Source organism: Triticum dicoccoides, chromosome 1A (assembly GCF_002162155.2).
Source record: "Triticum dicoccoides isolate Atlit2015 ecotype Zavitan chromosome 1A, WEW_v2.0, whole genome shotgun sequence".
Taxonomy (NCBI): domain Eukaryota; kingdom Viridiplantae; phylum Streptophyta; class Magnoliopsida; order Poales; family Poaceae; genus Triticum; species Triticum dicoccoides.
Window position 1 is genome coordinate 150,527,263 of NC_041380.1, and position 14,530 is coordinate 150,541,792.

Sequence of the window (14,530 nt, forward strand, 5' to 3'; positions counted from 1 at the left end):
TTTTATTCCAAACCAGTTGGGGTTGTTTGGATCCTAAAACACGTGTTTAGAGGAAACCCCTTATCCAGTTTGGTTTCCTGACCTAAATCGGTTGTTTGGTTTCCTCTAAAGTCGTTTATAATCCTAAAACACGTTTAAGACTAACATTGTTTGGATAAGGGGTTGTTTGGATAGCGTACTTATCCAGTTCATTCAGATCAATGTGTCTAATCTAGCCCAAACATGGTTTTGTAAAAACAGCTTCTTAATCCAAGCAAAGAATTCCAAAAACTTGTGTTCACAGAATAACTAACTAAAACTCGTTTTCCTATAATTTCTCCTAAAACCCGTTTTTCTAGAAACTGAACCGTATCCAAACAACCACATAGAGTTACAATCAGCCACTACAAGACTTCAAAGAAAATCTAAAGCAATATGCAACCAACAGGATGTGCTTCAGGCAGTCCGAGCATAGTTTGAAAGACTATGGGCTACTCTATTATGTGATCTATCAATCTTACAATGTTTAAACTCCCGTTCGTCAAAGACAATGCTCCTAGCGAATCTGATTGCACAATGATAGAAAGACTAGACCACTCAATGGCTAGTGACGTTCCTATTTTGATTGCCTGAATTTCCACTTGGAGAGCGTTGTTATAGACAATAAGGTTGTTATTATTCTGGCCAAAATTTATTATATATATTTTTTGGGAAAGAGTACAAATTGCTTTGTCTCTTGAACAAGGACATTCATCTTGCTTTATATATAAAGCAATACAAGGGAACCATACAAAGCCGTGAGGGAGAAGATAGATCAAAGATGAAAAAAATAAGTAAACGAGTAGCCACCCAACCAAGAAGCACCCTAGACTACTGACTAGGAGAGAAACCACGCCTTCAAAATAAAAACGCCGGACATTGTAGCAAGGCATACACCAAGGGCCGCCTACCCTCTTGCTCCTGGCTGTGAAGTGTTGATCCTGCCTGTGGACAACAAGGATTGATAGTGGTGACAATGACGTCACGTGTAAAAGATAGGATGCATCGCAGATCACCCCATGCCAGACCCCAAAGAGCTTTGAGCCAACATCCGAGCTTGCCCACCAACGATACGCCGCGACCAAAAGGTGTTGGAAATATGCCCTAGAGGCAGTAATAAATTGGTTATTATCATATTTCCCGTTCATGATAAATGTTTATTATCCATGCTAGAATTGTATTGACCGAAAACTTAAATACATGCGTGAATACATAAACTAAACCATGTCCCTGGTAAGCCTCTACTAGACTAACTCGTTGATAGAAGATGGTTAAGGTTTCTTAACCATGGACACGAGCTGTCATTTCATAACGGGATCACATCATTAGGAGAATGATGTGGTGGACAGACCCAACCATAAGCTTAGCATCAGATCGTTTGGTTATTTGCTACAACTTTCTTCATGTCAAGTATCAGTTCCTTAGACCGTGAGATCATTCCACTCCCGGATACCGGAGGAATGCCTTGTGTGCTATCAAACGTCACTTCGTAACTGGGTGATCATAAAGGTGTTCTACAGGTATCTCCGAAGGCGTCTGTTGGGTTGCGTGGAGAGATATCTCTGGGCCCTCTCGGTAATACAACATCATAAGAAGCTTTGTTGGGGATATAACTACTAGGTATGACCCGCCCAGGAGGGGCCGGGTTATACCGCTGGTGGCTTATTATGACAAAGCCCGTTAAGAGGGCAGTTCACGAAGCAGGCTTATTAGAGGCCCAAAACCCGAAGGCGGCTCAAGGCCCGGAGGTGTAAACCGTCATATATGTATGACTTGTAGTATAAGGCATGTGTAATTAGTCACTGAGCCAGACACGTTGTGTATGAGCCGTCCAGGACTCTGTAAGCCCCTGAGCGTCAACCTGTGTATATAAGGGATGACCCGGCGGCGGTTCAGGACAAGAAATAAGAGAGATCGAAAGCTAGGTTAAGCATATTCGCTCCCTGGTAATCGGAACTCAATTAATACAATCTCAACTGGAGTAGGCTTTTTACCTTCATAGCAAGGGGCCGAACCAGTATAAACTCCTGTGTCCTTTGTCCTGTCTAACCCCTTTAAGCTAACCTAGCTGCGATGGCTCCACGACTAAGTCCTTTCGCTAGGACATCTGCCGTGACAATTCCACGACAGTTGGCGCCCACCGTGGGGCCAGCGCATGGTGGTTTCGAGTTCTTGAAGGGCAGCTTCGAAGGGATCAAGGGATACGCTGTGGGCCGGATGACCAAGAGTAGCCGCAGCAAGCTCTACATCGACGATGCAGGCTGGGGTCCCAAGGTCGGCTCAATCGAGTACGGGTACCGGGTCCCCTTTGGCGGAATCCACGTCTTCATTGGCAAGGTCGGCGAACCGGGCCCTGGGCCAGCCATCTGCACCGACATCATCGAGATGGCTCAGCGTGCACGACCTGCACGAGTTCAACCCTCCATGAAGCGTGCCTTTGTTGGTTTTATCCATGGGGCGGAAATTAAGGATGGATCTATATATGGCGATGAGACGGCCATCTATTCTGATGGTGGGTCGTCCACACGCGAGACCAACTCATAGTATCAACTTCAAGACGGCCGGCTTGGGGGCTATTCTCATGGTGACAGTATTCCAGACCCCAGCGAGCCGCCGAACAGAGTTGTGGTTTTCATGGATGGTACACAACCGGTGCTCGGTTCATCAACCGCCGCGACCATGACCTCTAGCTCAATGGCTGCGGCGACAGCTGGTGCTGGTGGCTCTGCGCGCCCGTCGGCTCAAGTTCTCATCGAGTTGTTGGAGGCACTGGCGACTTTGATGGGGGTGGAGGTAACCCCGAACAACCAAGATGAGCATAAGGTGTAAGTGGCTAAGTTGCGAGATGAGATCGGTCAAGCTAAGGAAGACTTGGCGGCTGAGAACACCAGGATGGCTGCAGAACGGGCCGTTTTGGACGCACAGGCGCAGCGAATCCAAGCCGACTCCTTCCGACTCACGTTGGATCAGAATGCTTCAAATGAGGTCATGAGAAGGAGACACCGGAGTCATCTAACCCCGGTTAGTGAGCCAAGAAACCTCTTTAACACGCCTGGAGCAGGGACCGGTGACCCGCCGGTGGTAAACCGGATGGCTGAAGCACCTAAGGGTGGAGCGCCGGTTCAGCCACGAGTGATGGGCTCTCCACGTGTGAACAATACCCCGCCTCAACATGTTTTGACACTGCCAGATCATTATTCCAACCCTTTGGACAATATGATTGCTACACCAACACGATTGGCGGCTCTGCCGGTTGAAGGCGAGTCTCCAACGACGGTTGAAACACGGAGGGCCAGAGAACTTCTTCGGACAACATTGGAGCAGCAAGCGGCTTATTCTTATAGTCGTGAGCGGATTCACTCAACCCCTCATTCAAGCCGGAGTTACAACAGGCATATTGACTCACCAGCGGTTTCAAGTACTGAACATCGCCGTAACCAGCCCCGTGGACATGACCCAGCGCGCGATGATGCCAATGCCCAGGCTCTGGTAGATCAGGGCAGGGCGCGTCGGGAGGCCGAGCTGGCGGCTCAGCAAGCGGCTCACCGGTAGTCTCCGGTTTACCTAACAACCTCAGTGGAAACAGACGTGACCTCTAAGACCTTGGGTATGCCTTGTTTAGTGTCAGCTCTGCGGAACGAGCGTTTGCCCAAGGACTTCAAGGGTCCTCACAAGGTGCCTAATTACACAGCAAATCAACCTACTGAAGCTTGGGTTGAAAGTTATGAGATGGCCATGGAGATGCCGGATGTTAGTGAGGCTGTGTGTGCTAAGTATTTCACCATGATGTTAGAAGGGCTGACTCGTACTTGGTTGACGGGACTGCCCGCCAAATCCATAAGGTCGTGGGCAGAGCTGAAGGCCCGTTTATTAAAAAATTTAAGGATACGTGCAAGCAGCCTATGTCGATCGTGGATTTGGTGTCTTGTGTCCAAGGTGAAGGCGAGTCAACAACCAACTGGGTGCGCCGGGTCTCAACTATCATACACTCGTCAGATAATATCAATGTCAGCTCAGCAGTTTTAATGTTGGAGAAAAATTGACGTTTCCTCCCTCTTAAACAGAAGCTTGGGTGACTTAAGCGCCATTGCGGTGACATGGGGGAGCTCATGGCAGCCCTTGTAAAATATGCTGACTCTGATAGTACCAAGGACCCTGAGTATGATGACGAAAAGACGGGCAAGGGAAAGAAGAGTAGCGGCATGAAGGGACAACAATATAACCCATCTAGTCAGGGTGGTAACGGTAAGCGAAGAGCTAATGGAAATTTAGACTTCGTGGCCAACACGGGTGCGCGGAATAATAACCAACGTCGCAAGGGGAGGCCGGCTCAGTCTGGAGGGGGAGAACTCGACCTCGAGACAATAATGAATCATCCGCGTCCGAGGCATGGAACATAGGAGAGGCCATCTAAACATTCGTGGAAGGATTGTTTTATCATGAAGGAGTTCAAGAATTCCCATATTTTCCAGAATAACCATGGCCCGAATGGCGGCTCGGGATCCGGTTCTCATGGTCCGGGTCATGGAGGTGGCGGTTCAAATTCTGGTTTTCAAGGCCAAGGCAATCAGGGTGGTTACAATCAATAGAATAATCAGGGGAATCAGCAGTAATCTGGTTATCAAAGTAACCCGAAGCAATTGAATAGTGGGCAGTACCATGTTTTCACCATGAGTTTATGTAAGCGGGATCAGAAGCTCCATAAAAGGGTAGTGAACGCCGTTGAGCTGGCGGTGCACCGTTACTTGCGATGGTCTGAACACCCTATTCTCTAGAGCCGTGAGGATCACTCGCCCTGGGTTGATAATCCGGGTCATTTGGCGCTGGTGGTGGCACCTCGGGTTGGAGGATGCAAGTTTGCTAAGGTACTCATGGATGGAGGTAGCGGCATTAATATCCTTTATTATGAAACTTTTCGTTGCATGGGATTGACAAACAAAAATCTTAAGCCATGGAACACTGTTTTTCACGGTGTGATGCCTGGTAAGTCGACATATCCAGTGGGTAAAATATCTTTGGAGGTTGCCTTTGGAGATGAGTATGATTCCAGATCTGAGACGTTGACCTTTGAAGTGGTTAAGATCAAAAGCCCTTATCATGCTCTGTTTGGGCGGCCGGCTTATGCTAAATTCATGGCAAGGCTTTGTTATATTTATTTGCAGCTGAAGATGCCGGGTCACAAGGGCACCATCACAGTGCATGGGAGTCACAAGATAGCCTTGGAGTGTGAAGAGGGCGACACTGCTTATGTTGAGTCTGTCTGCGCCACAGAGGAGCTGAAATTTTATAAAGATAATGTTGACCCGGCAGATATGACGTCCTTGAAGAAGCCAACCACAAAGCATGATCCTTTATTGAAGTTTAAGTCGGCAGGCGACACTAAGCTAGTTGACTTTGTTCCTGGCGACTCATATAAGCAGTTCAACATCAGTGCTAATCTGGATCCGAAATAGGAAAGTTCATCCGTGAGAAACGGGATATCTTTGCATGGAAGCCTTCAGATATGCCAGGTGTCCCGAGGGAACTCGCTGAGCACACTCTCAACATTGATCCAAAGTTTAAACCGGTCAAGCAATTCCTTCGCCGTTTCAATGAAGAGAGGCGTAAGGCTATTGGTGAGGTGGTAGCCCGGCTCTTGGCGGCTGGGTTCATTGTCGAAGTTTTTCATCCCGAGTGGTTGGTCTTTTCTGGCGCCGTTGCCGGGGAGCAATAGCGTGGGGTTGATATTCTCGTGTGTGCTTGTTTGCTTTTTTCACTAAGTAGATTTTGTTTTTCCTTTTTTGTTTCTATTTAGTTGTGGGTGAAACATACAATTTTTTTAAAGAATGAAAATACAAAAAAATTACTTGCCTCTCATGCCCAAAAAGCTTTTTCAAAAAGAGAAGTGATTGGAATGTTATGCATTGAAGAAGTGAGGGTCGACCTTGAGCACTCGTGTTCATGCTCACGGAAACAATGTAGAATTTTTCATGGAAGTTTCTCTGTAAATAATTATCCCCTTATATATATCCATTGTATTATAAAAATAATGTGCCAAGCTTTGGTTTTAGGATGATTAGATTGCTTGTTTACTATGTGTAGAACAAAAACAGAAACTTTGGCTGTAGCGCGTGATTTTACATTTTTTACTGGAAATTCAAATGGGTATGAAACTTATTGAACATTACTTTGTACACATTTTTCAAATTTTCAAATTTATTTCATAATTTTTGGAGTTGGATAAGTTTACTAAACCTCCAGATTACTACATACTGTCCTGTTTTAGACAGATTCTGTTTTTCGTGTGTTGTTTGCTTATTTTGATGCATCTATGGCTAGTATCGGAGGGTATGAACCATAGAGAAGTTGGAATACAGTATATATAGTTCTAATATGAAATTGGAATGAGTTTTAAACAGTACCTAAAGGTAGTGATTTTCTTTATCATACTAATGGATCTCACAAAGTTTTTGTTAAAGTTTTGTGTGGATGAAGTGTTCGAAGAACAAGGATTTAACGATGTGAGAAGAATAAAGAGAGGCAAGAGCTCAAGCTTGGGGATGCCCAAGGCACCCCAAGTAAATATTCTAAGGATACTCAAGTATCTAAGCTTGGGGATGCCCCGGTTGGCATCCCATCTTTTTTCTTCAACAATTATCGGTATACCTCGGTTTTTGTTTTGTTCACATGATTTTTGTCCTTTGTGTTTTTCTTTTTCTTTAAGAACCATGCTAGTATGAGATGTCCATTCATCAATTTACAAAATACTTCATGTGCTTCACTTATATCTTCTAAGTATGATCTTATAAAATTGCTCTTTGAGCTTCACTTAAATCTTTTGAGTATGGCTTTATAGAATGTTTCGTGTGCTTCACTTATACATTTTGAGCTTGGATATTGGTTAGTCTATATTAGTTGTAGAATGCTCCATGAAATTCACTTATATATTTTGGAGTATGAATAATACTATCATCTAAAGCGGGTTTGGATGAGTGTCAACTTTAGGAACTAGTGATCCCGCTATTCCGAATGGGGAGAATTTTGCTTATGTGGAGAGTAGTAAAATTTCTATGCTCGTAGATCATGAAAAGAATACTTTATGTGATGGTAATTTTGTTGAACTCATTCATGATGCTACTGAAAATTATTATGAGGGAGGAATACATGTTTTTAGGAGTTCCAATAATATCAAGATTCCTCTCTATATGCTTAAAGTTTTGAAGTTATACTTGTTTTTCCTTCCTATGCTAGTTGATTCTTGTTCCTATAAATTTTGTGCTCACAAAATCCCTAGGCATAGTAAGTGGCTTAGATTTAAATGTGCTAGTCATATTCTTCATGATGCTCTCTTTATGTTTCAATTCTTATCTTTTATGTGAGTATCATTGAAATCATCATGCCTAGCTAAAAGGCATTAAAGAAAAGCGCTTGTTGGGAGACAACCCAATATTTACCCTTACTGCTTTTGTGTGTTCTCATGATTAATCCTACTGTATTAATCATGTATTATAGCTTTTTCTTCAATAAAGTGCCAAGTAAGACCTTTGGGAAGACTTGGGTGAAAGTTAATGTGATCTTACTGTAAAAAAACAGAAACTCTACGCTCACGAGATTAGCTGCCATTTTTTACAGAAGAGTGCGATTGAGTTGATTATTTTTGCAGAAGATTAATAGGAAAATTCCTTACGTCCACCAATTTATTTCATAATTTTGTGAGTAGCAGAAGTATGGTTAGTGTTCAGATCATTACAGACTGTTCTGTTTCTGACAGATTCTGTTTTCATTGCATAGTTTGCTTGTTTTCTAGTTTCTATTGCTTATGTTTCTCAATATAAATTGTAGAAATTATATGGTACAGTAGGAATTGTGTGAGAACAATTATGAGCCTTGTCTTTGATAGTACCAAAGTGAATGGTTTACTCTTTATCATACTAACCTATCTCACGAAGTTCCGTTAAGTTTTGTGTGATTGAAGTTTTCAAGCTTTGGGTGAGATATCGATATAAGGAGAATAAGGAGTGGAAAGACCCTAAGATTGGGGATGCCCAAGGCACCCCAAGGTAATATTCAAGGAAGACTCAAGCGCCTAAGCTTGGGGATGCCCCGGAAGGCATCCCCTCTTTCGTCTTCAAAATTATCGGTATACCTTACTCGGAGCTATATTTTTATTCGTCACATGATATGTGTTTTGCTTGGAGCGTATTTTCAATTTTACTTGCTGTTTGAATAAAATCATTTGATCTGAAAATCTTGAATGAAAAAGAATCCTCCCATGGCTAGTTAATTATTTGACTACTCAGTGTCCTTCATTTCTATCTTTTTGGAGTAGTTTGTCATTTACTCACGTACTTCATATATATCCTATGAGTAAATGGTTGAATGAATTGAATATCATAAATCTGAATTTATATATGTTTCATATGCTTATACCTTGGGGAGTAGTGATTTCACACAGAATAAGTATAGGTCGTACACTTATTGAAAGTTAGCAGACGTAGAATTGGTCACTTGAACAATTCATGAAAGAATATTGAAGGAATAGAGATTTCACATATAAATATACTATCTTGGACATCTTTTGTAATTGTGAGCACTCATTAAAATATGACATGCTAAAAGGTTGATGTCAGACAAGGAAGACAACGTAATGGGTTATGTTTTCTTATATCCAAAATAAAGTATATTGTCTTGGATCATCCAACATGTTGAGCTTGCTTTCCCCCCTCATGCTAGCCAAATTCTTTGCAACAAGTAGAGATACTACTTGTGCTTCCAAACATTCCTTAAACCAGTTTTGCCATGAGAGTCCACCATACCTACCTATGGATTGAGTAAGATCCTTCAAGTAAGTTGTCATCGGTGCATGCAATAAAAATTGCCCTCTAAATATGTATGATATATTAATGTGAAGAAAATAAGCTTTATACGATCTTATGATATGGAAGAAATAAAAGCGGCAGACTGCATAATAAAGGTCCATATCACAAGTGGCAATATGAAGTGACGTTCTTTTGCATTAAGATTTTGTGCATACAACCATAAAAGCACATGACAACCTCTGCTTCCCTCTACGAATGGCCTATCTTTTACGTTTATCTTCTACCCTTATGCAAGAGTCATGGTGATCTTCACCTTTCCTTTTTACATTTTATCCTTTGGCAAGCACATTGTGTTGGAAAGATCCTGATATATATATATATATATATATATATATATATATATATATGTATGTATATATATATATATATATATATATATATCCAATTGGATGCAAGTTATCATGAACTATTATTTTTGACATTACCCTTGAGGTAAAAGGTTGGGAAGCGAATCTATAAGCCCCTATCTTTCTCTGTGTCCGATTAAACCTTTGAACCCATAAATATCACGTGAGTGTTAGCAATTGTGAAAGATTAAATGATAGTTGACTATGTGGAGTTTGCTAAATCAAAGCTCTGACATAGACCCTTCCTGAAAATAAGATGAATTGCAATTTTTTGATGACTGAGAATATAGTTTGCTAGTTTCAAGAAAGTTTATGATCTATACTTTAACATGAGAATAGCTTGTTACTTGATCATGAAAAGTTTTATGAGGATGAGCTACTGATATGACATATAATGATGCTAGAAAAAGTAATTGGAACTATCATTGATCAAACTTGTGCACTTGCTAGCATTCACACTTCATAAATTATTTATTTTATCATTTACCTACTCGAGGACGAGCATGAATTAAGCTTGGGGATGCTGATACGTCTCCAACGTATCTATAATTTATGAAGTATTCATGCCATGTTTACAATATTTTTATATGATTTTCGTATGATTTGATTAGAACTAACCTGGACTGACGCTGTTTTCAGCAGAACTACCGTGGTGTTGTTTTTATGCAGAAATAAAAGTTTTCGGAATGCAATGAAAATCAATGGAGATTTTTTCTGGAAAATATGAAAAATACTGGAACGAAAATCTACCGAAGGGGAGTCATGGGGGCCCCATGAGGGTGGGGGGCGCGCCCCCTGCCTCGTGGACTCCCCGAGCCCCCCTGACGTGAAATCAACGCCAACTTCTCCTATAAATACAGAAACCTCCAAAAATTAACCTAGATCGGAAGTTCAGCCGCCGCAAGCCTCTGTAGCCACGAGAAATCAATCTAGGCCCTCTCTGGCACCCTGCCGGAGGGGGCCATCATCACCGGAGGCTATGGAGGAGGATCTCGGAGGGGCCATTATCGTCATGAAGGCCAAGGACCAGAGGGAGAACCTCTCCCCATCCAGGGGGAGGCCATGGAGGAGGAAGCACAAGGGGGAGAACCTCTCCTCCTCTCTCTCGGTGGCACTAGAGTGCCATCAGGAGGGGAATCATCGCCGCGGTGATCGTCTTCATCAACATCACCACCATCATCACCATCCTCATCTCTTTTACGCGGTCCACTCTCCCGCACCCCGCTGTAATCCCTACTTGAACATGGTTCTTTATGCCACATATTATGATCCAATGATGTGTTGCCATCCTATGATGTTTTGAGTAGATATCATTTGTCTTTGGGTTGATTGATGATCTAGATTGGTACGAGTTGTATGTTTTATTTTGGTGTTGTCCTATTGTGCCCTACGTGTCGCGCAAGCGTGAGGGATTCCCGCTGTAGGGTGTTGCAATACGTTCATGATTCTCTTATAGTGGGTTGTTTGAGTGACAGAAGCATAAACCTGAGTAAGGGGGTTGTTGTGTATGGGATAAAGGGGACTTGATGCTTTAATGCTATGGTTGAGTTTTACCTTAATGATCTTTAGTAGTTGCAGATGCTTGTTAGAGTTCCAATCATAAGTGCATATGATCCAAGAAGAGAAAGTATGTTAGCTTATGCCTCTCCCTCATATGAAATTGCAATGACGACTATCGGTCTTGTTAACAATTGCCTAGGACAATTCCGCACACCGATCCACCATTATTCCACACTCGCTATTTATAATATTTAGTAATATATTCTAACTTTATGATAATAGCACCTACTTTCATATTTTAGCTCTCCGATATCATGCAAATTTATCCACTTCATACCCACAACATAGTTTTATTTCTCGTTGCTAGCTGGAAGCAAACGTTCGGTGTACGTAGAGTCGCATCAGTGGCAGATAGGGCTTGAGAGAATACTGATCTTACCTTGAGCTCCTTGTGGGTTCGACACTCCATACTTATCACTTCCACCTTTGGAAATTGCTGCGATGATTCCCTGCACTTGGGGATTATCAGTTGGCTAACCTGGTGCTGGAGCTTAAGAAAAATGACACCTGGCGCATGTGTGTGGATTATACAGACTTAAACAAGGCTTCTCTAGTTGATCCCTTTGCTCTCCCCTGTATTGATCAGATTATTGATGCTACGGCGGGTTGTGAGCGTCTGAGTTTTTTGGATGCTTATTCTGGTTATCATCAGATCAAGATGGCAGTTAAGGACCAGGAGAAGACAACCTTTATTACTCCCTTTGGAGCCTTCTGTTATGTATCGATGCCTTTTGGGCTCAAGAGTGCCCAGGCGACTTACCAGCGATGTGTGCAAAATTGCCTCCATTACCAAATTGGGCACAATGTTCATGCTTATGTGGATGATATTGTGGTGAAGTCCATGAAGAAAGAGACCCTGATAGATGATTTAAAAGAGACCTTTGACAATCTCCGGGTCTACAAGATGATGCTTAACCCGGCCAAGTGTGTCTTTGGTGTGCCAACAGGCAAGCTTTTGGGTTTTTTGGTTTCGGAAAGGGGTATTGAAGATAACCCGAAGAAGATCAAGGCTATCACCTCTCTGGCTAAGCCGGCGTGTATCAATGATGTTCAACATTTGGCGGGTCGTATTGCGTCCTTAAGCCGGTTCATAAGCCGGTTGGGTGAGAAGGCCATCCCTCTTTATCAGTTGATGAAGAAGACGTATCATTTTGTTTAGAGTGATGCTGCTGATCAGGTGTTTGAGGCCTTGAAGAAACAGTTGGCTGAGCCGCCAGTTCTTTCTGCTCCCATTGATAAGGAGCCTTTATTGTTATATGTGGCTGCCAATAGCCGAGCCGTCAGTGTAGCCATTGTGGTGGAAAGGAAGGAATCAGGCAAGGAGCATCCGGTTCAGCGGCCGGTTTACTACATCAGTGAGGTGCTTATTGAGTCCAAGCAGAGGTATCCACATTGGTAGAAGCTTGTATATGGGGTGTTCATGGCTAGCCGAAAGCTCAAGCAATACTTTTTGGGTCATCCCATCACTGTGGTTAGTTCTGCTCCCCCAGGGGATATTATTCAAAACAAAGAAGCCACAGGTCGGGTAGCCAAGTGGGCCATTGAGCTTGGACCCCATGGTTTGAAGTATATGCCTCACACAACCATCAAGTCTCAAGCACTTGTGGATTTTATCAATGATTGGTCAGAGTTGCAGATGCCTGTGGAGAAGTCGGATAGCACATATTGGACTATTCACTTTGATGGATCTAGTCAGTTGGAGGGATCGGGGGCTAGTGTTGTCTTGACTTCCCCATGAGGTGATAAATTTTCTTACGTTCTCCAGTTGATGTTCTCTTGTACTAACAATGCAACTGAGTATGAGGCCTTGCTTCACGGTCTTCGGATGGCTAAAGAGATGAACTTAAGCCCGGTGAGGTGTTTTGGCGACTCAGATCTGGTGGCTCATCAAGTTTCTAGTACTTGGGATTCTAAGGATCCACTCATGGCGGCTTATCACCGATAGGTTGATGCTATCGCTGGCCATTTCAAAGGTTATCAAGTGGTACATGTTGAGGGCAGGAAAAATGAGGCGGCTAATGCTTTGAGCCGGTTAGGGTCCCAGCGTAAGCTGGTGCCACCTAACACTTTCTTGGATATTCTACATAACCCTTCAGTCAAATTACCTACAGAGGGGGATTTAGCTATTCCTGACCCGGAAGCTCAACTGGTAGCAGCTCTTCATGTTATTCCTGATTGGATAGTTCCATACTTGGCTTATATGACCCGGGGAGAATTACCCGAGGATGAAACTTTAGCTAGACAGATAACCCGGCGGTCTAAGTCAATGACTATTATCAATGGAGAGTTGCATCATCGTAGTGTCACAGGGGCGTTTCAATGTTGTGTTTCTCCTGAATAAGGCTGTGAGATTCTGTGAGAGATTCATGAAGGAGATTGTGGTCATCATGCCGGTTCTAAGTCTCTTGTAGCCAAGGCTTTCCGTCATGGGTTTTATTGGCTGACGGCTCATGCTGATGCTGAGGATTTAGTCAGTAAATGTGATGGTTGTCAGAAATTTGCGCAATGAGCTCATGTGCCGACTCAAGAATTGAGGATGATTCCAATTGCTTGGCCGTTTGCAGTCTGGGGGCTTGATATGGTTGGGCCTTTCAAAAGGTCCAAGGACAAAAAGACCCACCTCCTGGTGGCGGTTGACAAGTTTACAAAGTGGGTTGAAGCAGAGCCGATTAGTAAGTGTGACGCAGCGATGGCGGCTCAATTCATCAAAAAGGTGATCTTCCGGTTTGATTTTCCCCATAGCATCATAACTGATAATGGCACTAATTTGTCCAAGGGTGCTATGAAAGAGTTTTGTCAGCAAGAACATATTCGACTTGACGTATCATCAGTGGCTCACTCCCAGTCCAATGGTCAAGCTGAAAGAGCCAATCAAGATATTTTGCGAGGCATCAAGCCCCGGCTTATGGTCCCTTTGCAAAGGATGCCAGGTTGTTGGGTGGAGGAGTTACCCTCAGTGTTATGGAGTATCAATACTACCCCTAACAGATCTATGGGTTACACACCTTTCTTCATGGTTTACGGAGCAGAGGCGGTTCTCCCTAGTGACATCCCTCGCGATTCGCCTCGTGTGGAGGCCTATGTGGAAGCTGATAATGAAAAAGCATGCCATGACACACTTGACTTGTTGGATGAGTAGCGTGACCTTGCAGCGGCTCGTTCGGTGATTTACCAGCAAGATCTGCGCCGTTATCACAACCGCCGGGTTAAAACTAGAACCTTTCAAGAAGGCGACATGGTGCTCCGGCTTATCCAGGATCAGACTGATATACATAAACTATCCCCACCTTGGGAAGGGCCTTTTGTGGTCAGCAATAATCTGAACAATGGGTCATACTATCTTATTGATGTTCGAGACCACAAGGACTCACGCACATCGGAGGAGGAGACTCGTCGGCCGTGGAATATCACTCATCTTCGGCCTTACTATACTTGAGCCACCGGCTCTTGTGATGTACATATTTTAATGATGTATATATTATAATGAAAATAATAAAGCCAGCATCCCTGATAATTCAGGGCCTCTGTCATTTCATTTCTTCGAAACTGAGTCTTTATTATCATTTCACATAAAAGGCTTGATGCCCAAAGTTACAGGGACCAAAGAGAGTTTGATGCAGAGCACAACTCAAACATAGGTACCCGTTGAGCACAGCTCAGAAACATATCACTTGGGGGCTTCCTATTCAATGAACATAGCTGTATTTACCCTTTTGATTGGCTTGGATGCCAGGTGTACTCACCAAA